Below are 8,712 nucleotides of genomic sequence, written 5' to 3'. Positions count from 1 at the left end.
ATTCTGGCTCGGCCAGGCCTAGGCCTCGGTCATTCCGGCGTCAGCGTGAGGCGTCGGCATCTGTGCACTCACCCTTAGTGAGGGGTGCACAGAGTAATGACCTGTGGGCAGAGCTCAACCGCAGGCGTGCGAGTGAGGATGCCCGAATTTCTCTGGAGAGGGATAACGACTTACGAGCAGAGCTCAACCGCTGACGTGTGGGTGAGGATGCTCAGATCTCTCTGGAGAGGGCGCGTGAGCGCCGGTAAAACTTCGAGGGTCGCAACCTCGACCAGGACTTCGGTCTAGTTTCACCACAAACTCCAAGGGAAGCCCGAATCCAGACGGGCGTCCCATTGGTCGGCGTTGGCTGCGCCACACTTGCGGATCATCTCCGCGTGGCGACTTGGCCACCCAAGTTCTGACCATACCTGCCAAAGAAGTACGACGGGACATCAAACCCATCAGAATTCCTGCAGGTCTACGTCACCGCTATTACGACAGCTGGTGGAAACACTGTCGTGATGGCGAGCTACTTCCATGTAGCCTTGACCGGGCCGCCCCGGACCTGGCTCATGAACCTCACCCTGGGGTCGGTGTACTCCTGGGAAGAGCTCTGTGCGCGGTTCACATCGAACTTTGCTAGTGCTTACCAGCAGCATGGTGTGGAGGCCCACCTCCATGCAGTGAGGCAAGAACCCGGAGAGACTCTCCGGGCTTTCATCTCCCGTTTCACCAAGGTACGGGGGACTATACCTCGCATCTCTGATGCCTCTATTATCACTGCTTTTCGATAGGGGGTGCGTGATAAGAAGATGTTGGAGAAGCTGGCGACGCACGACGTGGAGACCGTCACCATGCTCTTCACTCTGGCCGACAAGTGTGCCAGAGCTGCTGAGGGCTGTGCATGGCACTCGGTGCCACAAACTGGAGTTACCCGGACGGGTGGCTTAGGTGCCACCACCCAGGGCGGTGGCAAGAAGAAGAAGAAGAATCGCGGCCATGATAGGCTGCAGTCTGGTGCTCCGGTTGTCGTAGCTGCGGCTGGGGGCTGGGACGAGCGCAACAAGCACCCCCAGCAACAGGGAAGTGACACTAGGTCGTGCCCTGTCCACCCTAACGCTCGCCATAGCGCCTCGGAGTGCCGGGAGATCTAGAAGCTCGCAAAGTGCATCAGCGAGCGACGCGAGCAGGCCTCTAGGGATGGCTCGCCACCTCGTCGTCGGCCTGGCAAGGAAAAGGTCGACGAAGGTGACCTGGCCGTGGGCGAACGGGACCTCGGGTATCAGACCCCCGAGCAGGTCCTTAAGGATATTGTCACTGGAGACTCCGACTCTGGTGGTGACGATGACCGCCGCAAGAGGCTGTACGTTATGTACGGCGGAAGCTGGGAGCTCACCTCCCATAGGAATGTCAAGTCCCTGCGCCGAGAGGTTCTTTCGGCGGTCCTAGGGGTCCCAAAGGCAGCTCCCCATCAGCGGTGGAGGAGCACCACTATCTCCTTCGGGGCATCCGACTACCCCGAAAACATGGCAGGGGCCGGTATACTACCGCTCATCACTACCCCTGTCATTGCCAACATGCGGCTAAATCATGTCCTGATTGATGGTGGGGCTAGGCTCAACGTCATCAGCCATGCTACGTTCAAGCAGCTGCAGGTCCCAGGGTCCCGACTGGGACCCTCTCGTCCATTCTATGGAGTGGGCCCACAGCCGGTGTATCCCCTCAGGAGCATCGCACTCCCGGTTACATTCGGGACCGAGGAGAACTTCCGCACTGAGAACGTCCAGTTCGACGTTGCGGAGGTTAACCTCTCATTTAATGCCATCATTGGCAGGCCGACCCTGTACTGGTTCATGGCCATTGCCCATTATGGGTATTTGATCCTCAAGATGTCGTCCCCTGTTGGGGTCCTTACCGTGCGAGGCGACCGCCCTGCTGCGCTCGCCGCCGTCAAGAAGTTGCACGCCCTGGCGGCAAAAGCTGCTCGCCTGGATGATGGGGGAAGGGACCCCTCGACTCCCTGTACCAAGACGCTTGCCAAGGTGCCTAAGGTGCAGCCATCAGGGACAGACGGCGTCCCCACCAAGACCATCCAGCTCAGCGCGGGCTCCCCCAGACCACTCGTATCGTGGGTGATCTGGAGGAAAAATAGGAACTCACGCTCGTCGCCTTCCTCCAGGCAAATGCCGACGTATTCGCATGGGAACCGTCGCAGATGCCTGGGATCCCTAGGGAGGTGATCGAGCACCATCTGAAGATCAACCCTGATGCCAAGCCGGTGAGTCAGAAGCCTCAGAGACAGTCCGTTGAGCGAGAGGACTTCATCCGTAAGGAGGTCCGGAAGCTGCTTGACGCTGGCTGCATCAAAGAAGTCCATCACCCAGTGTGGCTGGCCAACCCAGTCATCATCCCCAAGGTGAACGGGAAGCTTTGGATGTGCATCGACTACACCAACCTCAATAAGGTCTGTCCCAAGGACCCATATCCACTTCCACGAATAGATCAAATTGTGGATTCCACCTTCAGGTGCGACCTCCTGTCTTTCCTAGATGCTTACTCTGGTTTCCACCAGATCCAGATGTCTAGACAGGATAGGAAACATACTGCTTTTGTAACAATGGATGGGCTTTACTGTTATGTCGTAATGCCTTATGGTCTGAAAAATGCCTTGCTAACATTTGTACGGGCGATGAGTAAGACTTTCGGGGACCTGATTAGGGACAGAGTGGAGGTGTACGTTGATGACATCGTGGTCAAGACTAAGAGAGGGTCGACCCTAGTGGAAGACTTATCCCTGGTCTTCGATAGGCTGCGAGCAACCCACACAAAGCTGAACCCGGACAAGTGCGTCTTTGGTGTCTCCGCAGGGAAGTTGCTGGGGTTCCTGGTTTCACACCGGGGCATTGAAGCAAACCTAGAGAAGATTCGGGCAATTGAGGCAATGAGGCCTCCAGCCCGCATCAAGGACGTCCAGAAGCTTGCGGGGTCCCTAGCCGCCCTTAGCCGCTTCATCTTAAGGCTGGTTGAGAGGGCGCTGCCTTTCTTCAAGCTGATGCGGAAGTCCGGTCCATTCTCTTGGACCGAAGAGGCCGAACAAGCCTTTCAAGAGGTAAAGCAGCACCTTGTGTCCCTGCCAATACTGGTAGCTCCGGAGCCAGGGGAGCTGTTGTACTTATACATTACAGCGGCTTCCGAGGCGGTGAGCATGGTGCTGGTCGCCGAGAGGGCGGCACAACAATCCCAGGGGAGTCAACATGTTCCCCCAGGAGACGGTGGTGGTCTGACCACCACGATGTTGACGGAAGGCCAGGAGGTTGAGGACTCGGGACCAATCACAGGGGTCCGAACCATCCAGAAGCCGGTCTACTACGTCAGCGAAGTCCTCCATGAGGCAAAGGCCAGGTACCTTGAGACGCACAAGCTTCTCTATGCTATTCTTGTTGCGTCTAGGAAGTTGCACCACTATTTTCAGGCACACAGAGTTGTGGTGATGACCGCCTTCCCGTTAAAGTTCATTCTCCACAACTCTAACGCCACGGGCAACAATGCCAAGTGGGCCGCGGAGCTTGCTGAGTTCCAACTGGAGTTCCAGCCCCGTCACGCTGTCAAGAGCCAGGTCCTGGCGGACTTCATTGTGGAGTGGACCCCTCCCCCGAGCGCTCCTGGGGGTCCAGACCCCGATTCGGACCCCACACCTGCGGAGCCCAGGGCTCCGGTCTTCACCGAGCCCCACTGGACACTCTTCTTCGACGGATTCGCCCGCCAACAGGCTGGCGGCACTGGAGTGGTCCTCATCGACCCTAGCGGAGATCAAGTGAAGTACATGGTGCACCTTGAGTTCAAGGCCACCAACAACATGGCGGAATATGAAGCGTTGATCTTCGGCTTGTCTGCGGCCCTAACCCTAGGGATCCGCCAGCTCCTCGTGAAGGGGGACTCCCAGCTGATCATCAAGCAGGTTCGCGGGGAATGTAGCTGCAACGAACCTAGGCTCACAGCTTACCTCCTCCACGTCAGGAAGCTGGAAAAGTACTTCACTGCTCTGGAACTGCAACATGTTCCCCGGGCTCACAACTCAGCGGCAGATGAACTCTCCACGAGGGCATCAACTTGGGCACCCGTGCCTGAGGGCGTCTTCGAAAGACGGCTGCTGAGACCTACCGCCCAGCCTGCCAAACTGGGTGAAGGGGGCGAGACTAGCACCTCGAAGCTAGCGGTCTCGGTGGTGTTCCATCCGCAGGATCCACCAAGGCTTGTGTGTGCTACAGCGGGTCCTGCCAACCTTGTAGCGCCACAACCAGTGTCTCAAAGTGGTCTCGATGCATGGATCTCCGAGATCTGGGACTACCTGAAAGAAAACATCCTTCATGAAGACCATGTGGCCGTAGAGCGCATAGTGCGGTTGGCTAAGCGATACACGGTGGTAGAAGGGGATCTATACCGCCGTGGCGCCAATGGCATTCTCATGCGGTGCATTACCTAGGAGGAGGGCCATGAGTTACTCGCGGAGATCCATGGAGGAGAGTGCGGAAGTCATTCAGCATCCCGCACACTGGTCGGTAAGGCCTTCCGGCATGGCTTCTACTGGCCAACTGCTCTCCAGGATGCAACAGAGATGGTAAAGTCCTGCGAAGCATGTCAGTTCCATGCAAAGCAGATACACACACCGGCTCAGACTCTGCAAATGATTCCACCCTCCTGGCCATTTGTCGTATGGGGGGTGGATATCCTGGGGCCATTCCCCAGGGCCGTCGGCAGGTACCGTTTCCTCTTCGTCGCCATTGACAAGTTCACAAAGTGGCTAGAGGCTACCCCTATGGTCAACATCACCCAAGGTGCTACTGTTGCCTTCCTCAAGTTGATTGTCTGCAGATTTGGGGTCCCAAGCCGTATCATTATGGACAATGGGACCCAGTTCAAAAGTCGACTCTTCCAAGAGTATTGCGAGGGCATCGACACTCAGATTTGCTTTGCGTCTGTGGCTCATCCCAGGAGCAATGACCAAGCTGAGAGGGCAAATGCAGAAATCCTCAAGGGACTCAAGACACGCACCTATGACTGCTTAAAAAAGCATGGTGCAAATTGGGTCAATGAACTTCCGTCGGTACTATGGGGGAACCGGACCACACCCAGCCGAGCTACCGGGGAGACCCCGTTCTTCCTGGTCTACGGGGCCGAAGCCTGTCTTCCTCCGGAAATCCTTATGGGCTCCCCACGGGTCCAGTCTTTCGATGAGTCTATGCAGGAACAACTACGACGTGAGGACGTGGACTTCATCGACGAACGCAGATGGCAAGCGGCGATCCGAAATGCACGGTACAACCAAGCGCTCAGGCGCTACCACCAGCGGTTTGTGCATAGTAGGGAGCTCAAGGTCGGGGACCTAGTCCAAAGGCGAGCACTGAACCGAGAAGGGCTCCACAAACTCTCCCCCAGTTGGGAAGGACCTGTTGGAACTCGCTCTCAGCAGCAAGAAGGCCAACAAGGGTGAACAGTGGTGACAACAGGGTTACGTGCACGGGGCCAATAGCTCTGTTGATCTAGCCTCTCACGGGCACTGTGCGGGGGTATTTATAGGTATCTGAGTGCCCAGCGTCTTGTGTTAAGGACGCATGTGCCCTCAGACACCTATTTTATCCCCAGAATATTCCCATAAAGCAGGGTTACAAACCGTAATTACAAGTATTCCTTTACAAGTTAGGCCCGTAATGCAGAGGCGGCCACGCGGGGCCCGTTACAATGGGCCAGATCACACGTGGGCCTTGGGACTGAACGAGGACGCGCCGTGGCAGGACGTCGCCGCAGGCCTTCGTCAAAGTGCCGAGTCCTGCGAAGGGTGTCCCTGCCCGCTTTGTCTCCATCGAACCAGCGGCTGCAGCGAAGGCCTCGAGCGAAGGGTGGCGTCTTTGCCTTCGCCCCAACATTTGCCCTCCGAGGGACCAGTTCGACAAAGTCACCTGGTGCCGAAGACGTCGGTAGATGGCGGAGACGCTGCCCTCGCTCGAAGTGGTTCCGCGGGGGTTTTTGATGTGACCGTTGATGGACGGCGTACTGTTGGATTGCGGGTTTCCCGAAGCGTCGCGGCCTGTCGGATTGCGGGTTTCCCGAAGAGCCGCGCCCTGCCTATAAAAGGGGGCGGGGGCGGCGCTGTTTGAACTCTGCCTTCCGCGCTCCGTAAAACCCTAGCCGCCCGCCGTCTTGCTGCTCCTTTTCCTCCGCTGCTCCCTTTGCTCGCCGGCGTTCTGGCTCGAGTGAAGCAGACCGCCCGCCGCCGACGACGGTACGTAGCAATGCCATCCTCTTCTTCCTCCGCCGACGCCGCGTCGCCGGCCGCCGCCTCGTCTGAGGAGACGTTGAGTAACGTGGTGGTGGAGGAGTTGCGCGCCGGCGACTCTGTTGAATTTGGTGTGTCACGGATGACGTCAGCCCGTATTGAAGATATGCAGCGGTTGGGCTACTTTGGCGGCGGGGTCGCCCGTGCTCCGGGGACGGAGGAAGTCCCCGAGCCGGAGGGCGAGTTGGTTGTTTTCGAGGCGTTCTTCGTCGCCGGACTCCGCTTGCCTGCGCACCGTTTTGTCAGCGAAGTCCTGCGTAGATTCAGCGTTCAAATACATCAGCTGACACCGAACGCCATAGTGGCGCTGGCGAAGTATGTCTGGGCGACGACTTCGTACGGCGGACAGCCGTCAGTTGAAGTTTTTGCGAAGAATTATTGTTTGCATTGGCAGAAAAGGATGGTTGAGGACGGAGTTGCCCAGTTCGGGTCATGCACATTCACGCCGAAGACCGGCAAGACCACAATGCCAGTAGTGGAGTTGGTCCCGTGCGCCCGCAACAAGTGGGGCAATTGGAATGAATTTTGGTTTTATGTTGCTGAGGCTACTGTCGAAGGCCATAAAGGGCTCCCCGTGTCCGAAATGTGCTCTCACTATTACTCTGCGTATCCGCCTTATGAGGTAGCAGAAGATGATGCAGACGAAGGGGCCCTTCGGTGCGCCGCCGGTCAGAGCAGCGGTCGAGATTTAGTTGAAGAGTTCGTGGCGTACGGGGTCTGGCCCTTGGCGCACGGCTGGGCGCTGGGCGAAGTATGCCCTCGCCAGATGCCCTTTCACGGAGGAAGGGTGGTGCGAAGTCCTGCCTTCGCACTGAATTTGCGAAACCGTGACCCGGCCGCCTTTGTGCGTGATGCGGAGGGCTTGGCGGTGCGGCTCGTGGGGCGCTACGTGCCGAGGACGGAAGGCCAGCGCAGCTTTGACATCCGCGGGTCAAATGAACGTTTGAACAGGGTCTTCGAATTAAATCAGCTGCCGTACGACGGCTACCCTGGTCAAGACGAAGCGGACCGCCGTGGGAAGAAACCGGCGGTGGAGACTGGAGGCGACCCTGCGCTGGAGGCCGCCGCCTCCTCGAAAAAGAGAAAATTAGGTACTGCGATGGAAAGACTTGGGGTGTCTGATAGTTTCACTAGAGAGTTAATGAGGACGTGTGCGGCCCCGGGGGAGAGGATGTCTTCGCCCGAGCTCCGGGAGTCTTCGGCTCGGATGCTGAGGGTTACCGGGGGTTGTTGGCCTAAAGACATTCCTATCCCCTGCACTGCTGAGGAGGACTGTTTTACATCTCGTATGGTTTATCGGTGGAGAGTTTTTCCTTATGGGCGAAATATCGGTCATGTTGTGTGGGCAGTGATGGACAAGGATCGCCAAGGGGCGGCGCGAAAACGCCAGGCGACTGTGAGGGTTCACGAAGCTCGGCCGAAAAGGCAGCGGGGAACGGCGAAGGCGGAGGCCTCCAGCGGAGGCAAGCCGCCGCTGCCGGCGAAGGTGGGCGCCTCTGCGCCTGGCAAGGCGCCGGAGGTGACGGTGGGCGCCGGAGGCCCCAGGCTGACGAAGGTGGTGCCGTCTGTCAGCGGAGTGGCGGAGGCTGCGAAGGCGGCCCGAACGTTACCGCCGCCCGGCAAACGCGTTGCCGACTTCGGCACCGAGATTAATGTGGAGGATTATCTTGGGGGTAAGTCTATATAAATAAATATATACACACATTTTTTTTTGTTTTTTGTTTTTTTAATTTGTTGACGCGTTGCAGGGTCGGACGAGGGCCCGCTTGCTCTAGTTATGCCTGGCGCGGCGATCGCGACGGCTGCGCCAGCGCCGAAGTCGGGGGGAGAGGCCCTTGGCGCCGGAGGCGAGGTGTCTGCCCTCGCACTGGTCAGGGACGAGGCGGGCGTGGCGACCCGCCGGCTGAAGGGAGCGACGGAGGCGTTGAGTCGAGCGGCGGAGGCGCTGAGTCAGGTCCGCCGAGCTATTCCCTCTCCGCCCGCCGAGATATACACACATTTTTTTTACGTAACGGCCTTACGTGTGTTCTGCAGGTGGCTGACTTCACCAGCCGCACCGCGTCGGGGGCCCTTACGACAGCTTTGTCTGCCGAGGTCGAGAGACTTCGGACGCAACATGCTGACGCTGTCCGTGAGAAGTCGGCCTCCGACAGCAAGTGCCGCAAACTGGCGGAGAAGGTGGCCGCCCTGGAGAAGGAGAAGGCTGACTTCCGGCGCCAGCTGGCGGGGGAGAGGAGGGAGGCCAACGAAGCCATCGCCAAAGAGCAGGCTGCTCAGGCGGAGGCCAGGCTGGCGCGGGCGGAAGGCAATATCGCCAAGGAGCTCGCCGGAGAGCTGCAGCGGCGGCTTACTGCCCTGGAGAGCCGCGCGGAGGGGGTCGAGGCCGCGATGCGAGC

The sequence above is a fragment of the Zea mays genome, chromosome 8 (genome assembly GCF_902167145.1).
Source record: "Zea mays cultivar B73 chromosome 8, Zm-B73-REFERENCE-NAM-5.0, whole genome shotgun sequence".
NCBI lineage: Eukaryota > Viridiplantae > Streptophyta > Magnoliopsida > Poales > Poaceae > Zea > Zea mays.
The sequence above is the reverse complement of the archived record's forward strand: the minus strand, read 5'-3'. Positions refer to the sequence as shown.